At 45.4% G+C, this 11,823-nt stretch overlaps 1 pseudogene; it reads right to left on the reverse strand.

Moving 5' to 3' along the window:
- Positions 1 to 2,081: 2,081 nt before the first annotated feature.
- On the reverse strand, positions 2,082 to 11,532 carry LOC106577941 (TOX high mobility group box family member 4-A-like; annotated as a pseudogene).
- Positions 11,533 to 11,823: the final 291 nt, after the last annotated feature.

Genomic DNA, 11,823 nt, shown 5'->3' on the forward strand with positions numbered 1-11,823 from the left:
ACATCTGAAAACCCGCCTCCGTCGGATCGTGGCTGTGACCATGCGCTTTTTTCCCGCCACTGCATATTTTCCCGCCACCTCCAGAATTCGAAATTGCTGTCACGTCACGCTGGAAACAAACGAAGAGAAACCTCTTCTCCTTGCCGCTGAAATGGGATGTGCAAGGATAGCTCTTGCAAAAAGTGATTTATCATGGTGATAAAAATCATAATCTAGATTACTTAATTGAATTTTCTGCAACTTTTTTTCTTATTTTTACCTTCTAGGGATATAAACCAAAACACACACAAATCTTACCTAATGATACATAAAGCATTATTTTTCCATAAAACATTTATGATCATTAGTTAAAACTATTTTCAAAAAATTACCTTTTCATTAATTTCCATTGTGTTTTTTATATACATTAACATATGTCATTTTTGTTCCACATGCATAATGTAGATGACAACAAGTGATAATTCACAACCCATAATTTCCCTTTCACTAATGCAATGCCAAGTAAATCTATGGATGCATGTGGTAAAACCATATCAATATAATTACTATTGAATAGAATTTATATTAAATGAGAATTCCCTTTATAGTTACACTAGTGAATGGGGATGTCCTTTCTCGTAATTACATTTCTACGGTTAAAATACTAATTTATTTATTTGCAGTCTTCATAAAGCATCTGAGTAGAAGTGCTGATCTAGGATTAGTTTAGCCTTTTAGATCCAAATTAACACGATCACATATGATGGGGGGCCTGATCCTAAATCAGCATTCCTACTCCGAGACACTAAAACATTTAAAAATATATATTTTCCCTTTCCTCTCCAGAAACACACCATATATACACACAAAAGTATGTGGACACCACTTTACAATTATTGAGTTTGGCTATTTCAGCCACACCCATTGCTGACAGCCATGCAATCTCCATAGACAGACATTGGCAGTAGAATGGCCTTACTGAAGAGCTCAGTGACTTTCAACGTGGCACCGTCATAGGATGCCACCTTTCCAACAAGTCAGTTCGTCAAATTTCTGCCCTGCTAGAGCTGCCCCAGTCAACTGTAAGTGCTATTATCATGAAGTGAAAACGTATAGGAGCAACAACGGCTCAGCCGTGAAGTGGTAAGCCACACAAGCTCACAGAAGGGGACCGCAGAGTGCTGAAGCATGTAACGTGTAAAAATCACCTGTCCTCGGTTGCAACACTCACTACCAAGTCCCAAACAGCCGCTGGAAGCAACATCAGCACAATTACTGCAATTACTGCTTGTCATGAGCTTCATGAAATGGGTTTCCAAGGCCGAGCAGCCGCACACAAGCCTAAGATTACCATGCGCAATGCCAAGCGCCGGCTGGAGTGTTGTAAAGCTCGCCACCATTGGACTCTGGAGCAGTGGAAACGTGTTCTCTGGAGTGATGACTCACGCTTCACCATCTGGCAGTCCGACGGACTAATCTGGGTTTGGCAGATGCCAGGAGAACGCTACCTGCCCCAATGCATAGTGCCAACTGTAAAGTTTGGTGGAGGAGGAATAATGGTCTGGGGCTGTTTTTCATGAGTCAGGCTAGGCCCCTTAGTTCCAGTGAAGGGAAATCTTAACACTACAACATACAATGACATTCTAGAAGATTCTGTGCTTCTAACTTTGTGGCAACAGTTTGGGGAAGGCCCTTTCCTGTTTCAGAATGACAATGCACCTGTGCACAAAGCGAAGTACATACAGAAATGGTTTGTCAAGATCGGTGTGTAAGAACTTGACTGGCCTGCACAGAGCCCTGACCTCAACCCCAACGAACACCTTTGGGAGGAATTTGAACGACAACTGTGAGACATGCCTAATCGCCGAACATCAGCACCCGACCTCACTAATGCTCTTGTGGCTGAATGGAAGCAAGTCCCCGCAGCAATGTTCGAACATTAGCAGCAAAGGGGGGGACCACCTCCATATTAATGCACATGATATTGGAATGAGATGTTCAAGCAGGTGTCCACATGCTTTTGGTCATGTAGTGTCAAAGTAAAAGCTGGTTTAGTGTTGTTTTGTGCGTTACTTAAATGACTATGTATTTTCTTTCAAATATATTTTTCCTACAGTTTTATTTCACCAACATGATGGTTTTTCAAAAACAAACTGTAATCCTGAATGTTCGTAATATGCATACGTGAAACCTTCCCATTCAATGGCAATCATGTTCAGTGTGGAACAACCGTTCTGATAGAAATACAACATGTAAACAGACATGCTTCTCTGTCATGTACTAGAGAAAGGAATCATGTCAGTTCTATACATGGCCTGTCTATCAGCAACGTTCAACATTTTTCACACTCTTGAACGCAGCCCAGAGGTTTGTATGTCACGGTGGGATCTGAAACCAGGTCTGCTTGGGAAACCAATGGTCTTAACGATTAGACTGAAGGGAATTTCCCACTAGGGCTGAGGGTGAGACTGATTTTAAGTCGCAGGCAACATTGATAACATGGACAACATTGATACCGTGATCTCTGTTTCAACAGAAGTCGGACAAGAGGACGCACACGTGAAATAAACATGCCTTCTTCTCATTGGCTGATGGATAGGGACAGGAGTTTCTCCTGATCACGTGACCTAGCCAAGAAGAATATGGTCATCGTGGCCGAGTATTTCCTTGTGTCACGTGATCAGGAAAAAGAAACTCCTGATCTTAGCCACAGATTCGGAGCATTTGACACAAGGCCAATTTTAGATGGTGTGCCCTTTATCCAACTCTAACGTCCAAGCTATGAAAAGCAAGACATCCCAATAGTACCCTGCAGCGTTATATTACATTTCACCAACATTTTAAAATGATTAAAAACATTTCATATAAAATACTCTCATTATTTAAACTTCATAATTTAACATCACAGGAGTATTGGTCTTCCACTTGATTCTTCTTAGAGGACAAAGTCTGCTATGAATAAAAACCAAATCTATTCTCCTTCCATCTCCTCCCTCCACCATGTCCATTGTCCAGTCCACACTCCTCTTCTCTCCTTCCTAGTCCTCCCTCTATCATGTCTATATCATGATAATCTTCTCTCACTCCTCTCTTCTGTCCATTCCTTACGTGACGGAGGTGGAGTTCTGCCCTCGGATCGCACACCAGGCCATGAATACATCCCTATAGAGATAGTCAATAGATCAACACCAATTTTTAAAATCACAATTGGGAGCAGAAATTTTATCGACATTTTCCATTCTTTGGGAAGAACATGATCTATCTTGACTCCCAAGCGTTTCACGTGGTAATGTCAGTGTGTGTGTACGTATACATCCGTCCGTACCTGCAGTGTGTGGCCACACACTCGTTGCTGCAGTACTCCCTGTCCCAGTCCTTGTTCTCGACAGCTGGTTTGGTGCAGCCGGCTCTGACACACAGGTTAGGGCTGGAGGTCTGGGTCACAACTGGCCCTGAAGACACATTCAACTCTACCTGCATCTAAGATGGTGGGAGGGGGAGAGAAGAAGAGATGGGGGGGGGGGGGGGTTTGAGTGGCAAATATCAGATTTATAGAATTAGCAGGCATATTACCAAGCATATATTATGACATCATATCTAGGAAGCATCTTACCCCTTCCTCTCCTTCAGCCCCGTCCTCAGCCTCCGTTGAACAGGCCATTACTATGGCAGAGGACTGTACCACCTCCCCCGAGTTCGGATTGAACCCACCCGACGCAGCTAACCCCCCCGCAGCAGTCACAATAATTGGAGAGTCCAAATCTGAGGAATGGACCATCTTGATCTGCAGGGGGGGGGTGGTGCTGTGGCACCGCCGGCACCCCCGCCTCTTGGTTTGGCCTGCAGTGGCGGAGGAGCCTGGGCATGTACCATCTGCTGGAGACGGGGGGGAGGAGGGGTGTTCTGCATCTGTTGGAGTGGCGGTGGCTGACGGGACGACGATACCGTACTACTGGACACCACCCCTGAGGGAGACTTCTGTTGCTTGATGATGATTTTGGTGACGGTGGGGGGGCTTGGGGCCGGCACGGGCGGTTTGTGCGCCCCTGTACGGGAACGGGTGGTGACCTGAGGGAGATCTCCACCTGTTAGGATGATGTTGGAGGTGCAGATGTTGGTAATGGTGTTCTCCTCGGGGGCCAGGTGGGGGGCGGAGGAACGAGTGGAGCGGGGATGGGGGGCGACGGGGGTGGGGAGAGGCGCGGGGGAAGGAGGAGAGGGAGGAGAGGGAGGCGACAGAGCAGTGTCCAGAAGCTCTATGGTCGGCTGGATAGAGAGGAGGAGGAGAAAGGAGTTTGAAGTTAGAGGGGTAGAGGTAAAAGTGGACATTTAGTTTACACATTACATTTTATTCATTTAACAGATGCTTTTATCCAGAGCGAATTAAAGGAGCAATTAGGGTTAAGTGCCTGCTCAACGGTACCTCAACAGTTTTTCACCTAGATGGCTCGGGATGTGAACCAGCGTTTACTTGCCCAACGCTCTAAACTGCTAGGCTACCTGCACCCCGTTGACAAAGGCTGGCCATCGTAATAAACCTAAGCAGACACACAGTACAACTGAATAGTATTCTCTAGGAACACTAGTCTTGTCTCACCTCAGGAAGTCTGATTATCTCTGTAGGCTGCCAGAGCCTTGAGATACTCCGTCTTCGCTGCCTCAGTCTTCCTCTTGTACACCTGAGAAGAATACATACAGGGATATCATGAGAGAATGTGTGAACCCGATGATATTAAACTCAACAAAAATATAAATGCAACAATTTTGAAGATTTTAACTGAGTTACAGTTCATATAAGTCAATTGAAATACTATAAATACTAATAGTATTTGTCACATGCCCCGAATACAACAGGTGTAGACCTTACAGTGAAATACTTACAAGCCCTTAACAACAATGCAGTTAAGAAAAATAAGTGTTCAGTAAAAATAGATGAGTCAATGTTCTTAAATAATCATAATTAAAGCACAGCAGTAAAATAACAATACTGAGGCTATATACAGGGGTTACCGGTACAGAGTCAATGTGCAGGAGAACAGGTTAGTCGAGCTAATATGTACATATAGGTAGAGTTAAAGTGACTATGCATAGATAATAAACAGAGAGTAGCAGCAGGAAAAAAAAGGGGGTGGGTGGACAATGCAAATAGTCTGGATAGCCATTTGATTAGATGTTCAGGAGTCTTATGGCTTGGGGGTAGAAGCTGTTAAGAAGCCTCTTGGACCTAGACTTGGGGGTAGAAGCTGTTAAGAAGCCTCTTGGACCTAGACTTGGGGGTAGAAGCTGTTAAGAAGCCTCTTGGACCTAGACTTGGGGGTAGAAGCTGTTAAGAAGCCTCTTGGACCTAGACTTGGGGGTAGAAGCTGTTAAGAAGCCTCTTGGACCTAGACTTGGGGGTAGAAGCTGTTAAGAAGCCTCTTGGACCTAGACTTGGGGGTAGAAGCTGTTAAGAAGCCTCTTGGACCTAGACTTGGCGCTCAGGTACCGATTGCCGTGTGGTAGTAGAGAGAACAATCGATGACTAGGGTGGCTGGAGTCTGAAAATGTTTAGGGCCTTCCTCTGACACCGCCTGGTATAGAGGTCCTGGATGGCAGGAAGCTTGGCCCCAGCGATGTACTGGGCCGTACGCACTACCCTCTGTAGTGCCTTGCGGTCAGAGGCCGAACAGTTGACATACCAGGCAGTGATGCAACCAGTCAGGATGCTCTCGATGGTGCAGCTGTAGAACCTTTTGAGGATCTGAGGACCCATGCCAAATCTTTTCAGTCTCCTGAGGGGGAATAGGCTTTGTCGTGAGGACGACGAGCACGCAGATTAGCTTCCCTGAGTGGGTCTGACAGTTTGTGCAGGTGAAGAAGCCGGATGTGGAGGTCCTGTGCTGGCATGGTTACAAGTTGTGTGCGGTTGTGAGGCCGGTTGGACGTACTGCCAAATTCTCTAAAATCACTTTGGAGTCAGCTTATGGTAGAGAAAATAACATTCAATTCTCTTGCAACAGCTCTGGTGGACATTCCTGCAGTCAGCTTGCCAATTGCACACTCCCTCAAAACTTCAGACATCATTGGCATTGTGTTGTGTGACAAAACTGCACGTTAGACCGGCCTTTTATTGTCCACAGCACAAGGTGCACCTGTGTAATGATCATGCTGTTTAATCAGCTTCTTGATATGCCACACCTGTCAGGTGTATGGATTATCTAGGCATAGAAATGCTCACTAACGGGCATAAAACTAATTTGTGCACAAAACTTTAGAGAAATAAGCTTTTTGTCCGTATGGAACATTTCTGGGATCTTTAATTTCAGCTCATGAAACCAACACTTTACATGTTGCGTTTATATTTTTGTTCAGTATACATTATTCATATCTACATATGCGCTTGTATAGTGAATGTGAACATGTGCGTTTGCGCGTGTAAATGTCTGCATGCGTGTGTTCGTTTGCACGTGAATGTATGGGTGTACCTGTTTCTGCTCCTCCCCCAGACTTTCCCACATGGAGGCCACTATCTTGGACACCTCTCCGAAGGTGGCGTTAGGGTTCTGTCCCTTAATGGCTGCCTGTGTGTCCCTGAAGAACAGAGCGTAGGCCGACACTGGCTTCTGGGGCTCGTTGGGGTCTTTCCTCCTCTTCCCTTTCTTCCCTCCTCCTCCTCCTCCTCCTCCGACCGCTCCCCCTCTCCGGACGAGGGTAGGAGGGGTGCTGATGGACGGAGCGGAGGAAGGTATGGGGGAATCGGAGAGAGAGGGATCGAGGGAGATGACGCCGAGAGAGACAGGGGACTCCACCAACACGCTCTGCTGAATTAGAATAGGCAAGAGAGAGGGGGAGAGGGAGACGAGAAATACAGAGAGAAAACAGAAAAACTGTTTCCCATACATTGATCAAAGTACTTGAATATAGAGTGGATTCAGAAAAGTATTCAGAGCCCTCCCCTTTTCCACATTTTGTTACGTTAAAGCCTTATTCTAAAATGGATTGAATAAATAAAAATGTCCTCATCAATATACACACAGTACCCCATAATGACAAAGCGAAAATAGGTTGTTTTTTTTAGAAATGGTTGAACATTTATTAGAAATAAAAACAGAAATACCTTATTTACATAAGTATTCAGATCCTTTTTCTATGAGACTTGGAATTGAGCTCAGGTGCATCCTGTTTCCATTGATCATCCTTGAGAGGTTTCTACAACTTGATTGGAGTCCACCTGTCATAAATTCAATTGATTGGACATGATTTAGAAAAGACACACACCTGTCTATATAAAAAGGTCCCACAGTTGACAGTGCATGTCAGAGCCAAAACCAAGCCACGAGGTCGAAGGAATTGTCTGTAGAGCTCCAAGACAGGATTGTGACGAGGCACAGAACTTGGCAAGGGTACCAACAACATTTCTGCAGCACTGAAAGTACCCAAGAACACAGTGGCCTCCATCATTCTTAAATGGAAAAAGTATGGAACCACCAAGACTTCTTAGAGCTGGCCGCCCAGCTAAACTGAGCAATCAGGGGAAAAGGGCCTTGGTCAGGGAGGTGACCAAGAACCTGATGGTCACTCTGACAGAGCTCTAGAGTTCCTCTGAGGAGATGGGAGAACCTTCCAGAAGGACAACCATCTCTGCAGCACTCAACCAATCAGGCCTTTACATAGAGTGGCCAGACAGAAACCACTCCTCAATAAAAGGCACATGACAGCCCGCTTGGAGCTTGCCAAAAGGCACCTAAAGGACTCTGACCATGAGAAACAAGATTGTCTGGTCTGATGAAACCAAGATTGAACTATTGGGCCCGAATGCCAAGCATCACGTCTGGAGGAAACCCGGCACTATCCCTACAGCGAAGCATGGTGGTTGCAGCATCATGCTGTCGAGATGTTTTTCAGTAGCAGGGACTGGGAGACAATTCAGGATCAAGGGAAAGATGAACGGAGAAAAGTACAGAAAGTTCCTTGATGAAAACCTGCTTAGGACCTCATACTGGGGCAAAGGTTCACCTTCCAACAGGACAACGACCCTAAGCACACAGCCAAGACAACGCAGGAGTGGCTTCGGGACAAGTCTCTGAATGTCCTCGAGTGGCCCAGCCAGAGCCCGGACATGAACTTGATCAAACATCTCTGGAGAGACCTGAAAATAGCTGTGCAGCGACGATCCACATCCAACCTGACAGATCTTGAGAGGATCTGCAGAGAAGAATGGGAGAAACTCCCCAAATACAGGTGTGCCAAGCTTGTAGAGTCATACCCAAGAAGACTTAAGGCTGTAATCTCTGCCAAAGGTGCTTCAACAAAGTACTGAGTAAAGGGTCTGAATACTTACGCAAATGTAATATCTTTTTTATTTTGAATACTTTTGCTAAATTTCTAAAAACCTGTTTTTGCTTTGTCATTATGGGATAGTGTATGTTGATTTGATACATTTTAGAATAAGGCTGTAACGTAACAATGTGGAAAAAGTCAAGGGGTCTGAATACTTTCTAAATGCACTGTAAACACAACATTGAGAATTACATTACAACAGAGAGACGAACAAACAAGACCGACAGACAGACTAATCCACTAATAGACAGACATGACAGAAAGATGGACCAATAGGACTGACCCGTCTGAAGTCGTCCATGTCGTCATCCTGTAGCGAACCAACGGGTGAAGCAGCGGCCGATAGTGGTTGGTCAGGCGACTGCGAGCACGCCAGGATGGCCCCGCCCCCTAGGCTGAGCCCCAGCTGTGCGCTGAACTCTGATTGGTCCATGGTGGTCAGCTGATTGTGGCCCAACAGGCCGTGGCCCATGTCACTCAGCGGGACGTCTATGGTCATTGGGGAGGAGCTGCTGAACTGGGAGCCAATGGGGTGTCCCAGATCCTGGAAAAGAGGTGGGGTTCATAGTCAGACAAGGGCAGAGTATTACGAGCTAAATAAAATATTGTAGTCCTCACATAGAATTAAACAGAACAATAGAATAGTGATTGGCATTCCGGCAACGTGACTTCAGGACGGCCATATTGGTCAGATAATCTTAATTCATTGAAATGTATCTCAATGGTTCTCACCATCCCCAGAGCAGACCCCAGCATGGCCCCTCCTCCAGCAGGTTGACTGATGACCCCCATACTAAGATGGTGTTCCAGCCCCTGTGACCCCGAATGTGGGTTGACAAAGGTCAAGGCAAAGGACGGGTCGTCTCCCCCCACCACCGCATTCCCGGGGGTGGACAGGCCACCGCGCTCCCCGTCCGAGAGCTCTCCGAAGTGGGCCACTACATCAGACACAGTGAGGGCCTGGTCCGGATCCAGGGAGATGGGGGGGATCTCAAACTCCTCATCGCCCAGGCTGGGGGTGTGGAATGTCTGTTGGGGGAGGGATAGAATGGAGAGGAATGAGAAGGGGGAGAAGAGAGGGTAGGGGATGGGGGAGAGGGTAGGGGATGGGGGAGATGGTAAGGAGGAAAGGAGTGGAGCGGAGACAGAGGAAAGAGGGCGGGGAGAAGTATGTCATTGTAAGTATGAGACGATGTCAAGTATGAGACATCCTCACCTGCTATACTGTATGTTAGTGGTGTGTGAATAACTGCAGATTGTTTGAGGATTTGTAGACAGAGAGACAGGATAGGGGAGAGGAAAAAGAGAGGGAAGGAATGTTTAGAAAAGAGAGTGAAGTGGAAGGTTTGAGTAGCTACCTCAGAGGAGGAGAGGAACGGATGGCTCGCCCCGCTGATGGTCAGGTAGTTGTCACTGCCTCCAGGGAACTGAAACACAAAGCGCACACACATGGGTCAAACCATCATCACCACATAACAATGAGCAGCATCATCATCATCATCCCGTTTATAAAGTTAATGACATCATGCATAGCATCAAAAACACCTCATCAAACCGTATAACAACCACACACAGCTAGGCATACTTTTCACATAGTAAACATCCTAATGACCACAGCTCACCTCACCACATCAGCCAATACATTACACATGTGCTGTACCTACCACATATTCAACCAAGCCTTAATATGTGGTTATAAGACTGAGTGTTTGTGGGGGTCATAGATGCCTCCATAGAGCGCACACACACACACACACACACACACACACACACACACACACACACACACACACACACACAGCTCTTGTTGTCGGTCACCTTATTGTCAAATCCATTGAAAGACCCCGGGTCCAGGAATTCTGGATCTCCGTGTTGCCCAGTCCCATCCATTAGATCAGAGTAAAAATTCAGGTCCATTTTCTAAGGGCGCCTCGTATGACATTCAATCAATGCAATTGGATGACGTGCGGAACAAATCTATAAACGAAAACTACTGTACCACTCACTGACTGTTTTAGTATCACGAAATGTACAAACAATGAAGAATAAATCAAAAATGGCTACAGCTCAGACTTCAGATTTCTGACATGAAATATGCAGGATTCATAGCGACTACAAGGTATAAAACGAAGCGGACGTTTGCTATGCATATGGCGAAATAATTCCCTCAGTGCACGCCAGAGCTCGATCACTCATACCAAAAATAACCCGTCTCGTTACTAGCTAGCGTGGCTATCCTACTATGCTGACGCAAGGCGGTGGTACCGAATCCTGTGATAGCTGTATTTATACACCTACTACACCAGAACAAACTCAAGCTATCTTAACCTCACAAGCTAGCATAAGGCTAATATTATAGGCTATATGGAATCCCGTAAATGACCGTAGTTTGACTTGTCTTGATGCATTTGAGAATTTAGATCGTCCGGTTCTTTCTCACAGCTGCTCTGCGCTCGAGCAAGGCTGATCAATGGAACCAGAATTGTGGATTTGAATCGCCATAATCTTGGGGGCGGGTTTCAGTGTGGGAATGGAGGGTGTCTGGGATATCGGAATTTTGCTTACAAAGCAGTTTATTTATTTCAAAGCGGTTTGTCATCATGTAACAATCGATGTACTTTTTTAAATGCACATATGGCTCAATTATGCCAAACAAACCAATATATTATTGAGTTAAATAAACTGATATCCAACATGGACTTTCACTCCCTCCCACTTTTCTCAAATGGTTTATCCCAATGGCCTAGTGAAGACCACACCAAATTAAAGGCTTTAACCGTTAATTCTCTGGACAAAACCTAAAAGAACTGTTACAACAACCACTACTAACTGCCTTTCACATCTTTGGAAAATCCCACTGTCAAGAATAACATAGAAAAACAGCCATTGCCACGCAATAATTTTAGAGACAACAACTCGAATAGACAGGCAGAGTGGCAGAGGAAATTATTTTCCTGTTGTCACCTTCTTCCTGTTTACTAGCAAGCTTTCTCACAAGGATCATATAAGGTAGGTAGTTAGTTAATCTCAATCTTCAGGGACTTTTAGAAAGCAGAGGTTAAAGCTCTCTACTCAAAGCTGACAAACTAGGAAAGAGTTGGCTAATAGCTAGTTAGCTTGCTAGGTCTGAATGATGGCAGGCTTTCTGAGCGTGTTCATTGTTGTGTGTTTGAAAACCAAATATTGTTGACACTTGTGCGATCCAACCTGTACAGGGTTGGATATGCCGACCACACAAGTGATTCCCCACTGAAAACTTTCTACTCTCGTTCTTACCTCCATTCTCACCCCGAAATGTGCTCTGTCCCACTTTTCTGAACTTCGCCCGTGATGATTTTTTAGTTTTTCGTCAAAAATCACAACATGGCACCGGCTTCCGGGATGAGATGAGGAAGTGACATCATTTCCACAGAGCGACGTGAGCACGTTGACGTTGCGCGAGCTCAAATTTCAAATATGCAAATGAGTCAAGTTAAGTGTGTATTTTTTGTTAACTACATTTGATCAATTATAATATTGAGAATT

The sequence above is a fragment of the Salmo salar genome, chromosome ssa18, assembly GCF_905237065.1.
Source record: "Salmo salar chromosome ssa18, Ssal_v3.1, whole genome shotgun sequence".
In the NCBI taxonomy this organism is placed as follows: Eukaryota; Metazoa; Chordata; class Actinopteri; order Salmoniformes; family Salmonidae; genus Salmo; species Salmo salar.